Here is a 20,437-nt window from a genome sequence, read left to right as displayed (position 1 = left end):
GAGAGACCTGAAGCAGAGAATCCAGTTAAGCCTTGCCTGGATTCCTGACCCATACAAACTGTGTGTTGTTTTAAGTGATTAAGTTTTGGGATAATTTATTACATAGCAACAGTTAACAAATACAGGCTGTGACAACTCTTTTGTGTTGATGAGAGGATTTGAGGTCTAAAGACTCAACTGCCCAATATAAGAACTTGGAATTTTACTACACTTGTGGTAAGCATAGCATAATATATGGAGTTGAATTACTATGTTGTAACACCTGACACCCATGTAACATTGTGTGTCAACCATACTCAAAATAAATAGACAAATAAGTCAAAATTTTAATGAAAAAAAATTAATTAAAAATGTTCATGGGCAAGGTGCCTGGGTGGTTCAGTTGGTTAAGCATCCGACTTCGGCTCAAGTCATAATCTCATGGTTTACAAGTTTGAGCCTCGCACCCAGCTCTGTGCTGACAGCTCAGAGCCTGGAGCCTGCTTCAGATTCTGTGTCTCCCTCTCTCTCTGCTCCTTCCCCACTTGCACTCTGTCTGTCTCTCTCTCAAAAATAAATAAATATTAAAAAAAAAAATTAATGTTCATGTGCAACTTTCTATGCATAAAAACTATAAGGTAAGAGGAAGAATGAAAGAAAATTGGCTTAAAAGGTCTTCTTGAATGCACAACTGGAGTTAAGTCATTCTGCATACTGTGGTGGATGATCTTAGATGTCATCTGGTCTAACCAAGTAGCATGCATCACCCATTTTATTAACTCAACAATGTAAAGAATATGTATGATAATCTCATTTTATGGTCTTTGATAGCACTGGACTTAGCTGCTCATTCTATTGGGTGCTGTAGTAGGAAAAATTCTAGAATGGCCCCCAAAACCTCCATCCTCTGAGTACAGATGCCCTGTGTAATCCTCTCCCCTTGAATGTGGTGAATATGACAGGATATCATTCTCGTGATTATGTTCCAGGATACGGAAAGGAAGTTTTTTCCCCCATTTGTAATTAAGGTCTCTAACTGGTTGGCTTTGAGCTAACCAAAGAGAGAGTATTCTGGGGGGGCCTGACCTAAGCAGGTGAGCCATAAAACGAGACAACAAGTAGCAACAGGTTTTCTCCTGTCGATTTTAAGTAAAATGCAATGTTGCAGAGAGGGCAACATGGCAGTTGAAGGGATTAATACCAAAGTGCTATGAAACTTTCTTTAATTTGAAAACATCTGAACAATCAGCAGCCACAAAAAGAAACATTTATCTAAACTTAAGCAGAGCTTCTGAAAATACAGCTGCCATTGACCTCTCTCCCAGGGACTTTCTTGACTGGGAAGACTGTGTAAATTCAGCTGGTCATTAGAATAAAAAAAAAACAATATAACCTTCCATACCCTCTCACTGAAGCCCTACCTGCCTCCCTTTGACTAACTTTAATATACAAGCCTTTCCTTTCCGGGTATTCAGTAAGTTACTCATCACTGAGTGATCCCACATGTATACTGTGGACACATAGATAAACCTTGTCTTCTCTCCTATTAATCTATCATCAATTACTTTACAGACTGCCAATCACAGGACCCAAACTGGGAGAGGAAAAGTTTTCCTCCCAACCCCTTACATAGTGGGCAGCCTCTAGGAGCTTGAGGACCACAGTCCCACAACTCAAGGAACTAGATTCTGCCAACAAGCAGCAAGCTTGCAAGAGGAGACTCGGCCTCAGGTGATGAGACTACAGCCTTGGCCAACACTTTGATTTGCAGTCTGGTCTTCAGATTAAAGTAAATCAGGTAATGAAAGCAGCACTAAAGTGGGGGTTGGGTGATGAGTTTCAAATTCAAGCTCAATCGCTAACTCACAAGTTAACACTGGAGGATCATCAGATTGTTTACCATTCTGGCTTTGGGTTTCCCAGTTTGCTCAATTAAAACATTCTCCACACTTACTTCACAGGGTTCTTACAAAGAACAAATGAAACCATGTTTGCAAAAGTCCCATAAAAGGACTATAAAACTTAAATTACTGTTGTTCTCTTGCGGTGGTATACCTAGTCACAAAACAGATACACTTGTGACTAAAGAAACACTACCTAGGTGAATACACATCGGGATGGCAGTGCAAACTCACATGGGAGATGATTTAAATTGTAGGATTTAGGTTTGTAAATACTTTTTTGAAAACAAGATTCTTATCCGCCATTTGTCTAAGGTTTTAGCAAATATTGAATGATCAAATGTACCCCGTGTCTTGTGGCTTTGAACAGCAACTGAATAGTGACATCCTGCCATGTACTTACACTAAATAGTAACCTTCTTTCATTCAGTATCTTTCCAGTATTATCTATACAAGTTCTTTGGGATGAACTTCTATTGGTCTCTTGATTTGGCCACAGTTCCATTTCAAATTCTACAAAATCATGGGGTTAATAAACATCAAAGAGAATGTATCAAGTCAATTTCATCTGTGAACCTTCAGAACAAAAGGCCCAGTAGGCTAAGGTTTGACGTGCCCATGAGTGTACAATTCCAATATCTATATCCTGACCTTAGAATTCAGGCTCTGACTCCATCAAAATGACAACTGCTCCTCTCCTTGCTCTGCAGAGCACTGAGCTTGCAAGTTTATGTATGGCATACCAGGCTTCCCTCTCCCTATTTTATTCCTGTTGTTTGGCACAGGGCTGAGGTTTTCAAGACTCCTGCTGTCTGGTAACAGGCTTCCTGCATATTTGATACCTTGATACCTTTTATGATAATAGGACCAACACCACAGGAATGGGGAAGCATATGTACCTTTTACCTGGGAACCAAAAGAAGACTGCTGGGTGAGGAACTGAAAGGGTAGATTTCATTTCTGAGTCCTCATTCTAGGGTAGGGATGAGCAGGTGGCACAATCTCCACCTTCCATTGGAAGAGATGGTGTGAAGTTTACCCTCTTGTCTTCCTTTTATGAAATTCTTAATCCTAGTCTTCTTTTATGCCCCACAAGTATTCCCTTCTGTATAGCGAAGAATTATTTCCATTCATGGTGGTCTTTCTGTCTCCTGAATGCACAGTCCCTCTGGTCTGCACCCACCCCTTCATCAACTAGTAATTGTTATTAGATGTTGTTACTAACACTCGTCATGTTCATTAAATATTTTCTCTTTGTTTCTGACTCTCCACCCACAAACCTTCCTTCCTATATACACATATACATGCACACACTATAAGCAGATTGCAGGCTTCCTAGAAAAAAAAACAAAACCAAAAAACCCATGCCTTATAAGTCCACGTCCACTACTGCACCTGGTTTTATTAATATAAACCTATTTTAGGCCAATGGGTCCAAATAAAATTTATACAGGATATGCTGCAAAGGTGAAATAATTACTTCTAATAATCATTTGTTACAGATGAGGCAATTTTTCTTTACCACTTCCTCTCGAATTTTTCAGGAAATTAGTCTACACAGCCCGGTTCTCTTTCCCTGACTTTGGTGCCATCTTTCATCCACTGTAGTCAGACCGTCACTATTGCAACTCATATCCATCCTCTGTGAAATATCACTGATGACCACTAAAGAAAACCCACGAGCCACTTCTGTGATCTCATTCCTAAGCCCTCACACAGAACGTGGCAGGCAATTTAGCTCATGTCGTTCATTAAGCAAATGAATGAATCCTTCTCAGGCTTTCTGGAACATTTGATACTGCTATGCTCCCTCTTTGAAATATTTTCCTCCTTTGGCTTTTGGGACATAGCTCTTTACTAGTCTTTCTACATTCCCTGTGATTGCTGTTTCTCAGTCTCCTTCACGACCTCTTCTTGTTCTTCCAGCTCCCAAATGAGGGTGTTATTCAGAGCTCTATTCGAGACTTCAAGTGGCTCCATTCTTTTTCCTTGCTTGATCTCCTCTACCTCGTTGGCCTCATGCCTTTAACAGATGCACCATGAATTAACACCATCTAATCTGACCTGCATTCCAGACCCCCTGTCTGCCTACCAGGCAACTAAATTTCATCAGTCTGTGGGAACCTTACACTTAAAATGTCCCAGGTGAACCTTAGCATCTTCCTCTTCCAAAATCCTCCTTTTCATGTGCCGCCTAACATACTTGATTACCTTATGATTCTTCTATCTCATTCTTGGCTTCATCTTCAATTCTCACCTGCCTCTCAAACCCCACATTCAATTGGTCTTAAAGTCCCATCGTATTGACCTTCAAATCCTCTCTCAGATATGCCCTCTTCTTTTCTGTTCCACTGCCAGGGGCGTGGTTTCCTGTTGGGACCACTGAAATCGCTTTCAGGTACTATTTCCTTCATCCCAGTTGCCACCATTCTACCCTTCTCAAAGGTTTTACCCTGTCTTGGCCTCTAGAATGGATTTAACCTTAGAGAGAAGGTATCATTGATTTCTAGCTAAATACCCTGGCATTCATCAACAAGTCCCTTTTGCTTTCTGCCCCATTTTTCATTAACAGGAATTTTGACTTGGTAACATATCTAGTACCCAACTCTTCTGGGGGAATTATTTGCTCTTATAAGCCCCTGTCACCCCTGGGAGACTGAAATCCCATCATTATATACTAGAATGGTATCTAAACCTGGTTATCTGCTGAGTCTGTCCACCCGTCGGTATTCCTTTAATACCTTTCAATGCTGTCTCCAGAGTACTAATTAGACAGCTCCATCCACTGTAACCTTGTACTAAATCACTAAACACAACCCTTTGTGTGGACTCTGGCTTTGAGAGGCTGCAAACCTGACTGATGGTATATGGAACTCTAACATCAGCACATGATTCTCTCTGCAGGTGGATCTGTACTGCCCCATCACTGGTAGTACTTAAATAAAATCCACTCTTGGCTTCTAACTGTAATGGAGGAGAGAAAATGCACAGATTATGGAAATAATATTAATTCTTAAGTCACTTTTACTTGGTTTGGAAGTCAATCAGTCCTCTCCATTGTAAATACATGATGCTCAATCTGACAGAAAAAAAAAAAAAACTTTAAAATTAATTAGTTGGTTCTTACTTGACAACGTATCATTAATCTCACTAATTTTTGTTTGCCCCATTAATTAAACTGATGAGTTATTGGGATTTGTTTTAGAGACAAAGACCAAACCTTGAAGAATAGGGATCACTCCTTACTCCTGGCCTCAGCCCTCCAGCACATGATCAGGTCTTTGTGCACAATACAAGAGATTTTGCATCATCAGAGATAATGTACAATATGTATCAGAAACCAGAACACTTTAGGATTGAACGGATAATTAAAAACTACACACCTGTAATGCATATACTTTACTTGACACAATAAATGTATAGAAAAAACATTTTCAAGTAATAAACCTGACATATCTTGCAGAACTCTGAGATGAATCTTTTTGTAAAGGAATAATCAAAATAGTCGTGCTGTGATTTCCCTTTGGCTAAATCTGTATCTTTCATACTGTGTAACGCCTTCTTCCCTAGCACACCTCAGAGACAGTAAGCTGAAGTAAAAGAGGCTGGTTTCCTTACTTAAGTCTTTTGATCCAGGATCCCAGATGCCAAATTTGAGAAGCCCTATTACATTGATGCTTCCCAGGAGTACAGAAGCTCAATATTCATCACAATATCTTTAGAATTACTGGGCTGTTTCCTTAAACCAATAGATGAGCCGACAGTGAATAGTTTAAGAGCAGTGGTGTTCCAGGCAAGGGGCAGAAAAAGCGGCTTGTTCTAATTGCCACCCTTGGTGAAACTGTTGAACCTTCTTTTATAGGAATTTCTTTTTAAGGACTATCAATAGGGATGCCAGAGAAAATAATTAAAAGAGACCCCGAGAAATAGAGAAGTTTGAAATTACTGTCTAAGCCAGCTCAGCAATGCGTTCTCTCTTTCCACGGCATCTATCTTCTTCTCAGCAGAGTCAAATGGAATCGTGAGTGGAGGTTTTGCCACGTATATTGTGCTGCTAAGCTAACACTGGCAGCATTATGACCTTCTAAGCCCAGCAACACAGCATCAGTGAGGGCAGTTTCCAAAAAGGGAAAGTCCTGAGACCAGGAAGAATCTATATCGTAAATATAAAGTCTTAAGGAAAAAATCAGTAGATCAGCAGTATTTGTCAGGTAATTCAAAAGAGCAATAGACCCATCTGCTTTTTTAAGCACCCCTGGTGCTTAACCAGTGGTGATTTTGACCCAGGAGATATTTGACATCATGTGGAAATACTTTGCATTGTTACAGCTGAAGGGGACCGCTACTGGCATCTAATGGGTGGAAGACCAGGAATGCTGCTATCCATCCTACAACTACATGCACCAACTGCCCTCACCACAAAGAATCAACCAGCCCAAAATGCCCGTAATAACAAGACTGAGAAAGCCTACCCTAGTGGAAACCATACAGGCAGAGCGATTTCCAGAGGTAGAAACCAAACACTCTGAATTTCCCTGCTTCATCTGTAATATACACATTTCCCCACACCTATAACACATCTCTCATACACTTATTGTGCCATTCTATTTTGAAGCTGTCTAAATACGTACTGCAACTAAAAACTGTCACACATGAGGCCTTGCTTTTGAGTTTATTTAAAACCCAACAGAATATGTGGCTTTGGCACTTATTTCTACTAATCTCTTGATTTTTACTTCAACATTTCTTTCAACTGTTCTAACAAGTTCTCAAGGTAACCAGTAGCCCGTTTAGGATAAAATTAAACCCATGCGGACAGGTACATTTTATTCGTTGTCTTCATCACCACTCCAGAAGCCTCTGTGTGGCATGAATGTTATGAGGACAAGATTTGTCTAGCTCTTCTTTAATGTATTAAATAAATCAAACACCTATTCTGTGCAAGGCAGTATGAAAGTTCTATGCATGGCTGTGAAGAGGTGAGGTGGAGGGCTGGAGAGATTAAAATAATTAGCATTTACTAAGTCAAAAAAGGGAAGGTGGGTTCCCTCTGTTTCTTATGCTTTATCTTCTGCTCTATCAAGCCAAGCATTTGGTCGACATTTATTATCTATTATATGCCATGCATTGGGTCAAGGATATGGAAATAAAACAGATGCAAGACTCATCTAGGTTCTGTCCTTGTGGAGTTCAGATCATAGTGGGGAGAAATAAGCAAGAAAAGCCACCATTATCATAAAGTATGAAAGATGCTATGATAAGCTACATACGATACCTTTTGATAAAAGAGTAGTTCAGTCCTGAGCTCAACAGGATCTTTCAGAATAATTACTAATCAATGTGAAAGGGTGAGAACAAAACCCCAAACACATGAAACTTTTTCAATGTTAATATGCATAGGGATCACTCAAGTATCTTGTTAAAATCTGATTATGTTGGTCTGGGAAGGGGCATGAGCTTCTGCATTTCTTTCTTTTTTTTTTTTTTTTTTTTTTTGATGTTTATTTATTTATTTTTGAGGGAGAGACAGAGAGAGCAAGGGAGGGGCAGAGAGAAAGGGAGAAAGAGAGAATCCTAAGCAGGCTCCACACTATCTGAGCAGAGCCCAATGCAGGACCTGAACCCACAAACAGTGAGATCATGACCTGAGCCGAATTCAAGAGTCGGACGCTTAGCCGACTGAGCCACCCAGGCGCCCCCGAGATTCTGCATTTCTAACAAGCTCCCAGGTATTATCAATGTTGTTTCAAGGACCACACTTTGAATAGCAAGGTACTAAGGTAATACTGGCCTCATCTTCTCTACAACTACTATTATACTGCCTTCTCTCCCCATTGTTCTGTGCATCCCTATTCCTCAGTTCCCTTATCTGCACATGGGCGCGCACACACACACACACACACACACACACACACACACACACTGATGCATACACTTTTGCTTGTGTGCAGTTTGGGAAGATGTTATAATACTTGTGTTTGGATTATTGATTGAATACTTTGCTGTGTCACAAGGAAGAAAATCTTATCTGATCTTTTTATTTATCAATAAAATATTCATATTGGTAATTTTTATAATAAAATATGTTTTTGATAAATTTTCTGAAGTCATTTGCTCACTACTACTCATATGAACACTGCCAATCAATCTGCACATCTCAAGTAATAACCAAACACAAGTCCCAGCCATAAGAAAAGGCAGGAGCAAATCAGAGCACAGGTAAGCCTCGTTGCTCTTATCCTTGAGGCCACCAAGCTTCAATTTCTTCAAATGTCTGTATTTCCAGATTCATCATGGCCACTCTGCCAGATGCCATGATTCAGGGAAAAGGATGAATCAAGGATGACTAAATAAGAAAGATGGGAGATGGTGTCCATGAAAGAAATGTGGCAAAGATTCGGAAGAAAAATGGCATAGTTTGTCAATAATTTTGGCCTTGGTTATTTTAGCAGAGCCTGGAGGGGAACTCAGAAGGGACTTATCTGTTGGCAAATAATCTGGGAGAGAACCAGAAAAAAAAAATCATGTTCCTTTTGGCAATCTGCTCTGCCTTGACTTCTAAAGGGCCTGGACAGCTCAAGAAGGACCAGACATTCTGGACCTGAAAGAGACATGCTTTATTTAAGAGGCAACAAGAAAACCTGTTTTGCAGAGCAGACTGTGTGGTTCTTTCCACATTCACTGGCCCCAAAGATGCACCATGAAGTCGAAGGAGATTGGACTCCCAGGAGCCTTTGGTAGTATGTAGCCCCGGGTCTCATGGCCACTCAAGATGGGTCCCTCTCCCTCTGCTGGCTGGACTCCAGCTACCCCAGGATTCTTTCTGCTTATTGAATACACTAAGTTCATTCCAGCCTAGCCCTTGTTCTCTCTATTCTCCCTGCTTGCAATGCTCTGCCCCTAGTTGTTTTCAGGGCTGGCAACTTTTTGTTTAAGTCTCAGCTCAACTGCCATCTTTTTTAAGTAAACCTCCTGCATGTAAAGTGAGTGTAACTCATCCAACCCTTCCCTACTGCCTGTCAGTCTCTGTCACATGATCACCTTTTATTTTCTTCACAGTATTTATCACTAGCTTCAAGTCGCACTTCATTTAATTGCTTGTTTGCTTCCTGTCTATCTCCCCTCACTAGTATTTAATTCCATGAGAATGAGATTCTAATCTGTCTTTTTCACTACTATATACCCATTAAAAGGCATGGCCATGGGCACACAAAAGATATTCAATAAATATCTGTTGTATGAAATAATATCTTTCCATCTCTCTAAACCTCAATACCCTAATCTGCAAATGGGATTGATAATGCTATCTACCTATAAAGTTTAAGTAAATGATAAGCACTAAACATTGATTATAGAAAATACTCAGTAGGTACTAGCTTTGATTATCAATATTAACTATTATTTCTGCATTAATTCTGAGCACAAACTACCTAGCACACAGTGTAGATTCTCACCAAGCATAGACCGAATAAATGAATGAATGAGAACTGCACCAAAAGATTATAAACACTATGGCTGTCATAAATTCGTAGAACCACTCAGTGAAAATATTGCCACTACATCTAGGGGTGCAGTGGAGAGAAAATTGTGTCTTAAAGTCCTCTCTCTTTTTGATTCCCTGGACCACGGGGGTCCTCTCCCGCACTGGATGCAGCAATGCCAAAGCCTGCCATCACAGGAAGGCTCTGCTCCTTACACACATGCCATTCCAGATTCTTACAAGTGTAAGTCTTCCTCCTGATATCCAGAGCCATGACCCTCAGCTTCCCTTCAACCCAGATCGCCTGTAGGGGCTCGAGAGTAGGAAAGCTTACTCCATGACCACCTCTTCCCCCAGGAGTTTTATACTTGGGACAGGTACCCAAATCTGAGCAGCCACTGAAGCAGGAACTAAGGAAATTCAGTCAGACTCTGCTAACATGCATCGAAAGGGCAAAGAAGTTGGGAAGGGAGATGTGGTCACCAGACACGCAGCCTGGCATTCCCCACTCCTCTTTAGGAGCTAGTTGTTTAAGATGCTGATGTGTTCCTAACGCCACCTGCTCCACTGGTTTCTCCACTAGAACTTCCCTATACTGACAGATCCCAAAGCTTGGGGCAGCCCTCTATGTCTGTAGGCACAGGAGCAGGTCTGGTCACGTGGGCAGACATAATGAATGACCTGGGAAAGGGAGGGGACAGATTACATAAGACCAAAACCCTGTCATTGAAACCAACTATTCTGAATGAAATGAATCTCTATTGTGTTTTACCTCTAAGAAGAAAACAAATAAGAAACATGGCAAATAAACAGTCCAGTTATTATATTCTCTTAGATTTGAGAGCCAGAAGGCCTCTGAAGCTTATTTAGCTTTGTTCTTGCATGTCTGGCACTATTGGTTTCCCTTTTATGAATAATAAAAATCTGAAATAAAACAACATTGCCCTTAATCATGTTTGTGCTACAGAGAGAACATCTCCTTGATATTTAAGCCTTTGATTCTATGATGCCCTCACAAAACACCACTTTTAGCCAACAGCTGGATCTTTTCTTATCAAAGAAGTGCTTGAGGCATGAGGATTATTTATTCCTTTGGTCCTTCTACCAATCTCCCCTTCCCTTCCTCCAGCCTTCAGATTTGAAATCTGGGTATGTAGAGAACTGCATACCTCCTCCTGCTTCCCAAACACAATACCAAGCTAAGATAATAAGCTGTGTCTGGTAGATCTGGTGCACGCATTCAGATCGGTTGCTAAAAACTAGAATACGGGTAGCAACGTTAAACCCAAGAAGATTCTGAATAGCATCACCTTACTGCTACATGATATTTGATCTCCTAAGTCCAAGAACGCACACACATATGTATTACACACAATACAAATATTCCCAAACCACTTCACCCCACTTCCTTTTCCATACTCCAGCACATATATGGTGTTTTTTATTGGCTACGGAGTAAATATGACAACATTAAGGATTAGTTTTAAAATGGAGAAGATATGTAGTTTTCTTACCTGAATAGAGCCACCCTAGAGAAAACCTTCCATTTACCCATATGTTTTTTTAGTATGGATCCATACGCATTCATAGTTTACACAGTTTGATCAGTGCAGACCAAACGCATTAGGTTATATCATCAAAGTTTTTCTATAGTCTTTTTTCATCATTATGACATAGTCTTCAAACACTGTTTAGATGATTTCATTATATTGCATATGCTAACATGTATAATCCCTCTATTAGCAGGGCGCCTCGGTGGCTCAGTTGGTTGAGCGTCAGACTTTGGCTTAGGTCATGAACTTACTGTTCATGGGTTCAAGCCCTAGAGCCTTATATCAGGCTCACTGCTGTAGCCCAGAGCCCACTTTGGATCCTATCTCCCCCCTCTCTCTGCCCTTCCCTTGCTCACATGCTCTCTCTGTCTCAAAAATAAATAAAAACATTTAAAAGAATAATCCCTCTATTAGCATACATTTCTGAATTTCCTCTCATATAAATTATGCTGAAGGGAATCTCCTCCTATTATTTTTGTTTTTACAATAAGTGGTCTCATTTTTTTGGTGACTTAACACACTCTTTCTTCCTCCCCTACTTTATTCTTCCTATCTCCTTTCAGAGTTGGGTTACTACCTTAATTTTTTTTTTAATGTTTTTATTTATTTTTGAGACAGGGAGAGACAGAGCATGAACGGGGGAGGGACAGAGAGAGAGGGAGACACAGAATCCGAAGCAGGCTCCAGGCTCTGAGCCATCAGCCCAGAGCCCCACGCGGGGTTCGAACTCATGGACCGCGAGATCGTGACCTGAGTTGAAGTCGGACGCTCAACCGACTGAGCCACCCAGGCGCCCCGGATCACTACCTTAAGAGAAGTAAAGGACACCCAAAGCAGGCTGCGGCAGTCATGGGAGCTGTGACTGGGGAAAATTCCAGCTCCTCTGCCCACCCCCCCCCCCCACCCCCCCCCCCCGTTCCTGCTACGACCCTCTTCCAATCTCACACCTTCCTCAGTCCGCTCCCCGCGGGGCACACATTTCTTGTTTCAGCCTCGATGCCTCACATCTCTGCTTCCTCATTTATATTCTTTTCTGCTAGTCTTTACTTCTGATGTCTAGCGACTCCAGGCCTTAGCTCAAAGATTCTGGACTTGGACATGCACTGTGTAGAACACACAGAACCAGGCACAGAGACCTTAATCGATTGTTTTACTTCTTAAGGAAATTCTTTTTTTTTTTTTTCTTTTTTGGAAATCCTTGTTATTGTACCAGACTATTTGTGCTGTCTTCAAGTAGGGAGTGTTCAGATTGGGTTTAAATTGTGGTGAAATGTGCACTCTATGTTCTTACTCACTTTTGGTCTCTTCCGGGAGAAAAAGACATAATGATAGATGGAATGATCTCCCACGCCAATCAGTCATTTCTAATGATCCCAGGCTGAGATGAAAACAAAACAAATGTAATCATAACAAACTCTGCCGTTTATTGTATTATACTTGTTAGATGTTTAACTTGGGAGTTAACATTCAGCCACACAGGATTGCAAATAATTAAAACACAACTCCCTAGTTAAAAGTTATTTATTTTTGTACAAGCCAAGCAAATACTTTGTGACTGAATGAGCCCAATATTAGACCAGGACAGTCACAAATTCTCTAGAACCTACAGAAGAGATTGCTGTGAACTGGCTCAATGTCAGTGTCAGGACAAGCAAAACAAGAAAAAACATGAGGGCCATTTTGTTTTCACATTGAACTTGAAAAAGTCAATTCAAATCAAATTAGCAAATACATTTTGAACACCTGCAATATGAAAAGAAGTGTACTAAGCACCATGAGAGATGTAAAAATAGGTAAGACAATTGCTGCCTCTAATAAACTCAACTAAATATTTTTAAAAAGATGGTCCCTGCCTTTAAGGAATGTTAAGTGAAAAGTTCTACAGCAGAATACTGCTAAAGAGACTATTATTTTACTTTCTACTATTCATTTCTAATAGTCAATGTATTTGAATTACAGCAGATTTGGATTAGCCAAATTAGCTTCATGGCTATAAAAGTTTTTCTATTTTCATAATTAGCTTAGGCAATAGTCATCTTACCTATGAAATGGGAGAAGAGTTCTCAAACTTCCAGTATGAGTAGTCTTTGATTCTCAGTAGAATGTCTAGCTTCTGTACCCTGGTGCAGAATATGTTAAACCAAATTTTTTTTAAATAGTCTTCTACTATAAGAGAAATATATGAAGATATATTTTTAAAATATCTTATTTTAAAAATGTACAACTGAACTAGTATGAAAATAAGGAAAATTCCAATGCTCAAAACCAAACCAAAGAGCAGACAGAATCCAAAAGGGTAAGCCATCCCTGAAGCCTTGGATGTCACGGGGACATTTACGGATTTAAACCCCTAAGGCTTTGGGTTTTTACAGATACACAGCAGAAAGGCCTGGGCCTGAGCAAGCAGTGTTCACATAAAGCTAACATCCTTTGAGGCTAAAGCATATCTCTGTATCTTCAGTGAAAGTGAGGCTTCCCTACACAAAGGGATTTGGCAAAGCGATGTGTCCATCTTGGCCTTGGCTGGGGTGGGAGGGTAGAAAGAGGGAGTAGGGGTGGGTAGGTGGAGAGAGGGAGTAGGAATTATTTTTGGTGGAGAAAAAAGTAGTATCCAAATGGGATATATATATAGTGCATGTACCATGGACTTTAATTGTATTGATAGTATTTCATTTTTTAATGTATATGATAGATATGATGGTGATTATTATATTATTCTTATATCAGTGTATATGTCTTTAATAGAGATGAATCAAAGAAAAAACCAAAGTAACCTATAACAAAATAAAAGAGAATTCTTTTCAGATCAAAAAACATTTAAGGCAGAGCTAAAGAAGGACAATTAAAATTAGAATTCCAGCCTCTCAGCTCCTAATCTGTTTTTTCTATGCTTTTTTTAAAAAAGAACATTTCAATTTAATAAATCCTAGAAGTTTTATATTTTATTGTGGGATGTATCTGAGTAAATCAAGAGTAAATCATTTCCAAAAGGCCTTGTCTAAGGTTAACCAATATTGTGTGGGATCTCTGGAGTAGTTCCAAAATAGGCTTTCTGCTTGGTACAGGCTTGAAGACACCATCCAATTTGGATCTAGATTAGGAAATCCACGAATAAAAGGTTATTCAGTGTTGGAGCAGAACTCACTGGCAGATCCATATGTTTCCTTTGACCGTCAGTGACCTTGCCCATTTCCAAATTCTTAGAGCGCTTACTATGTATCCTAATCACTTGGATGCTTAGTTTTATTCTGCATTTCAGAGGTATATATATTATATCTTTAATGAGACCTGAAGTTCCTAAAAAAGAGATTTATTTTTCAGTCCCTACATTGCCAAGCAAATTTTGAGCTGGAAGGGATGCTATCTGCTTTAAATCTCCCACAACATTTGAGGTTAACTAGTTCTGTGAAGGGGCTTGCCCCAAATCACACAGTGCATCTGTTAGAGTCTCAACAGAAAACAGATGGCACAATCCAATTAGGGTAATTCAAGGAAAATTTATATATGATGGGACCATGTGAATAGGGTATAGAGAAACCACAGACTATAATGTAGTGTCTAATGCTAGTAACAGTCAAAGACTTTGCTACCACTGCTAGGCAGCAAAGGGTAAGGATGAAGAGTGCTACCAAACACTGGTAGAAGAGGGCTCTAATGAAGGCTGTCTTGGAAGGAATCTTTAGTGAAGGGACTCACCCACCCAAAGCAAGCTCAGAGAGGGATCTAGAGCAATAAATGCCCCAGACCCCAACATCAGTTTCCTACATCCACTCAAGGTACCTCCACTCAAGGTCAAACCAATGAGAACTTGAGAACACAGAAGCCCACTGATGAAGACCATAATAGTCAGGAGCCAAGAGCAAGTGAAGAGATATCTGGAGGAAAGAAACAATATGTAGGACATATAGCTTTGGTTGTAATAGAATTCTCCAAACTCTGACCCACTACTAACTAGAACGTAATTCTTCTCATGCTGCTCAAAATGCCTAATGACTTGAGTTGAGTTCAACTGAATTGAAAAAAACTCTCCCCAAAAGAAGGAAGCTCTGCACACATAAGGTTGAGTCACAGCCCAGTGAGGGTGGGTCTCAGACCATCTCCTACTTTCAGGATTAGAATCAGATCCAAGAGCTGTACCCAGAAGCAGATGGGAAGCCAGTGTAGTGCCCAGGGCCAAGTGAGTAGAATGTTCCAAACAACAAGATCCATTCAGCATCTCTTTTGCTAAACAGTGACACAACCCAGCATATGGCAGGCCGGACACAGTGTGAAGCATAGGACCATAGCCAAAGACAGATCTGGTTGGATTTAAAATAGACATACTAATTTTCAGAATTTGAGTTAACTCTGTGAAGTGTCCTTCTATGTGAGAAGGGATTTGGCAGGAGGAAAAAGTTCAAGAACCGTTGGTGTCCTTTTGCCCACACCTAAGACCTCTGCCCCAGTAAGAGGTGAAACCAAACTCTGGAAGACAGGAATAGACTCACACTTGTTTGTGGGCTTGAAGGCAACTCTCCTAAAACTCCACTGCAGCAGAGTGCCAGAGATAACAATTAATCCTATATGAACAAAAAACATTTTCCAGGACTAATCATCAGACTGAGAATACTAGTATGCACAGGCAGGAGAAGAACAATGGTGGGGACATTTCAGGATGATCTAGTAGATGTCTACTAGACCTCTCTCTTTCATTCTCAAATATGTAGTTAACACTAATGGTGCCCATTATGCCTTTGTAGACATTGCTCACTGGGCTATTATGATAATTAAACAAAACAATGAAATAGCACTTTGTAAATTGTAGGGCTCTCTACATATGACAATTGTTATTATTACCCACTGTGGGCTGCCTAATGGCCCCAGGAAGGAATATCCATTTCTACACCTTAGGATGGCCACTATCCTGACAGATGGTTCCATTGTCGATTCCTGCATTACAAACAGTTTCCTCATTGCAGTTAGATGAAGAATGTTAACGGAACATGTCTTCTCAGGAACCCCAGCTGAATTCCTGGGTCAGCTTCCTTCTTCACACCCTAGGATTAATAGAAGCAGATGATGAACTTGGCTTGATGACAAGAAAGGGACTCAGGGTGCTGTCTGATCCAGACTGAAAAAGTAGTCCCTTGCCCCTTGTTCTAGCTAGCAAGGCAAGAAGACAGAGCTGGTGACTGAAGACTCAACAGGAGGAAGGCAATCAGGCCTCTGAGAAAACCTTGGAGAAATCCCAAGAGAAGAAAAAAAACATCCTGTAAAGAATAACACATTAGTATTAACTACTCTCTGACCAGCAGCTAATTGCTACAAATGAGTTTACCGACCTTTCCCCTGCTGCCATCACAAAGCTGTCAAGCTACGGCACAGATATGTGCTACACAAACCTGCAATGACTAGACTTCCATGAGAAATCCATGGACACCAGGGCAGGGTGGCCAGAGAAGCCTGCTTACAGTGGAGCTGAATCTGGTGCACATGTCAACTGGCTGAACAGATCAATCAAGATTTTGGGTAGTAGGATGTATGGGATAGAGGAGAGAAAATACACTCAGGTGTTGTGTCATCTCACTACTTACTAACAGTTCTAACTGTTTAGAATTACCTATGCACTGTTTTTCGGAATTCAACTGACATATTAAAGTGTCTGAACTTCAGCCCTATCAAATAATCAGACAACAAATTTAACTGCTTCTTCATTATTAGGGGAAAAATTTGTCCAGGAAGGCTTAGGTCTTTTCAAATTGCAATTTAGGTACATGGCAGTGTGGTTGTTCTAGAAGCCAATGCATAAGCATGGCATACGTTTATAGAACACCAATTTTGGCTGATATTTTAAAGAGAATAAGATTATTTTTATCAAACACACACACACACACACACACACACACACACACACACACACACACACCAAAAAGAGGACAAAAATTGCTTTTGTTTTTAAGATGAAACATGAAGCTTCAAAGACTTCCTCTCTTGTGGCAGGCTACTCTGGACAACACTCAAACGCCGCTCCCCACTCCTATCTGGGGGCTTCTGTTCACAAAGAGTCATTGGAAGTATTTGGGTACAGGGGTGCCTGGGTGGCTCAAGTTGGTTGAGCATCTGACTCTTCATTTCAGCTCAGGTCATGATCCCAGGATTCGAGGGATTGAGCTCCATGTAGTGGAGCCTACTTGAGATTCTCTCTCTCTCCCTCTGCCTCTCCCCTGCTTATGCTCTCTTTCTCTCTATATATATAATTTTTTTTAAAAAAGAGAAGTATTTGGGTGGAAAATTCCAATAAATTCTGGTAATGTACAGCCCTATGTGGAAACGGAGGGACAAGCAGCAGAAAGAACCCTTATGGTCTTTTATAAACCTAGAAGCTTAGGACAAAAAAATACATAAGGGTTATATTTTTTTGGTAAACTTTACCTAATATTTAACATATGCCTGGCAATATCCTAGACACTGAGCCAAACACAAAGTTGAACACTACGATTACCTCACAAGTCCTCTAGCTTATAAGACTAGATCAAGAGTTCCTAAAGTGGAAGTAATATCTTCTTATTCCCTCTCTTCTTCCTGCCATACCCCTTCCCCACACCTTCCACCCCAGATTCCAACTGAAAACACATTCACTCATAAACTATCTGAGCCATTTGCTATTCCAACAGTGACACTTGAATCATTCATCTTTTTTGAAAGGATATGACTCCCAAATATTTCATCATTTCCTATGATTCACAATGAAATGATGAACCATTACACCCCAAAAGGTTACACTGTGCCTTATAAAATCACTTGTGTGGGGAGAGCAGTAGAGTCAAAAAGGGGCCAAATCTGAATCTCAGGCAATAGAGGAAGTTCTGCCATCTTGGACTGGCTATGACTGAGGCCATAGCCCTTAATTGCTGGACAACAGATCTTACTCTATGTCACTGTTAGTTCCCTTTTCTCCCTCTGTGTAGATTAGAAATATAAAAGTTGGTAGTTTGGCAGGAAAGGGGTTGGGGGTTAATCATTTTGAGGGAAAATGCCCTCTGATGGGGTTCCCTATAGGAAAATGCCAGCAGCAAGAATTCTTCCCTTCCCGGTTCTGCTGAAGATTGTGCAGTCACAAGTCTCCTCCAAATCATATAACTCCATACCCTCAGATTTCACGATTAAAAAAAGGATATCACAAAAAATTAGGTCCTATATCCTACGCAATGCATGCATTATTTAGAATAATTTCCTGGAACTTTGGAATCAAAGAGCTAGGGAGGATTTACGAGGTTTCCTAGGACATGATATTTTCTTTTCAACAGACAACATATATATGGCAAGTCAGACAAATATCCATGATGCCAAGACATAGTTGGAATTTGGGGAAAATGGTAAATAGCATTCTGCAATATGTTTACCATGAAGCAATTGGAAAAACTCGGAGACTGAACCCCTGGATATCCAGGGCAAAATCCTCTTATTTTCTTGAAGAGTATTACCCTATTGTCCACTAACTCATTCCACGTCAACAGTCATACTGGAGAGAATGACATGGATTCTAGAAATTAGATTACCCAGTTCCACTACTTCTTAGCTATCTGACAATTTAAATGACTTAATCTTATTGTGCCTCAGTTTCCTGAGCTGTGATATAGGGAAAATACCATAGACCAACCTCACTTGATAGGCCACGAGCAGAATTAAATGATATAATGCACATAAAGCCCTCAGCACAGTGCTTGCCAAAGAATTAGGTATTACGATTTTGATTATGATTATTGTCAGAAAATTATGTCTTGAACCTTCCTTAGCAAGTTCCTTTGGTAGCTATATAAATCCAGGCTAGAGATATATGGTAGTTTCTTTTATCTCTTTCCTTTAATTGCTAATCTCCTTTTATTTTTTTATTTTAATTATCTAGTGTCAAATGTGGTGTGCTACAATATGCTCAAATCTTTTCAAAAAGTATGTGGGAAGTAAATTATAAATAAAAATAAAGACCATGATTGTACCTATATCAAGTACCTCACCTATGAGCTCTTAAACGGACTTCTTTTTATATCTAATTCTTATCCATACAACAGAAAGGAACTTCTGGATATATGTCAGAGCATATAGCAAAAGAAAAAAGAAGAAAGCACATATATGTCACTAAGTGTTTGAAATGAATCCATTCTGTGGGGCGCCTGGGTGGCTCAGTTGGTTAAGCGTCCGACTTCGGTTCAGGTCATGATCTCACAGTTCGTGAGTTCGAGCCCCGCGTCGGGCTCTGTGCTGACATCTCAGAGCCTGGAGCCTGCTTCAGATTCAGTGTCTCCCTCTCTCTGCCCCTCCCCTGCTCATGCTCTGTCTCTCTCTGTCTCAAAAATAAATAAACATTAAAAAATTAAAAAAAAAAAAAGAAATGAATCCATTCTGTTTGTCTCTTTTCCTTGGCCCAGAAAACCACATTTTTCAGAGTCACATGGCTACACAACAACCCCCAACACCTATTGGCACCAATTCTGTGTTCCTCATCCTCCACAACAGCCAACTTAAGATGCCACATGAAACAAGATTATGATAATCACATTTTCTTTTAGGACTCTAAAGGGAAACAAGAAAAGATGCAAAGAAATTAAACTGTCTATGCCCACCTACCAAACTCCTTTCCCTACTAGTCAGCAAATAGGTTACATCTCTCAGACTGGGCTTCTGCCAAACCCAACACGCTTAGCAGTGCAATTCCTCCCACTCCTCTGTGGCAAATGGCACCTTTAATGCTCAGGAGAGAATTTACCTTTTCACAGCAGGATAATTATAGGCAATCAGCCAGGCCATGGAACACAGATTAAAAAATGACATTATTTCTGCATTTCTAGTCTTTCCCCCACCCCTTAATTTTGTCACACCACCTCTGCGTGGTAGAAAGTTATTGGTTGTTTTCACTATCCTAACTCTTTCAGGCGACTTCTCTACAATCATGTGGCCAGTTAACTCCATCATGTGAGGCTACAGATAATCAAATCTTACTATCAATTAAGCTCACAGATTGGGACATTTCCCCCTGCATTCTCTGGTTCTTTCAGTTGAATCCTACCTACCAAGTAGACCCCTGATTCTCTTCTGTTCTCCCAAGGTGAACAAAAGACCTTTCCAGTAACGATATCTGATCTCTGAAGTCCTAGAGGGTTTTTTCAGTAACATAAAAATAAAAAAATATGTTTAATATCAGGACTCCAAATACTAAAACCAGAATGTATTAAATTGTTCCCTACTAATACTTTTGTTTTCCTGTCTCTTTCATAAAATCCATTGCCGATTCACAACGCTCAATCCTTAATTCCTTTTTAATTATGTCTAGACCATATCTCTCAATTAAAATACAAGGAATTTGAGAGTAGGTAGAGTCCATGAATTATATTTCTTTTAAGAGTCTACAGAGTATTATATTGTGGATTTTCAGCAGATCTTAAAAAAAAAACTAGCTGGCAGAAACCAGATGAATGGAAAACTTAAATATATGCATATTCTCATTTCAGCTGATTTTAACAAAAATTTACACTCAAGTCAACTCAGGT

The 20,437-nt window shown here is 40.1% G+C and overlaps 1 protein-coding gene across 6 annotated transcripts in view; it reads right to left on the bottom strand.

Annotated features, from left to right (window-relative positions):
* PLCXD3 (phosphatidylinositol specific phospholipase C X domain containing 3) overlaps positions 1 to 20,437 on the bottom strand; it is a 231,194-nt gene that overhangs the window by 59,877 nt on the left and 150,880 nt on the right. The window lies entirely within an intron of this gene.

The sequence above is a fragment of the Felis catus genome, chromosome A1 (genome assembly GCF_018350175.1).
Source record: "Felis catus isolate Fca126 chromosome A1, F.catus_Fca126_mat1.0, whole genome shotgun sequence".
Classification (NCBI taxonomy): domain Eukaryota; kingdom Metazoa; phylum Chordata; class Mammalia; order Carnivora; family Felidae; genus Felis; species Felis catus.
Note: the sequence above shows the minus strand (reverse complement) of the source record. Positions and strands in the feature narration are given on the sequence as shown.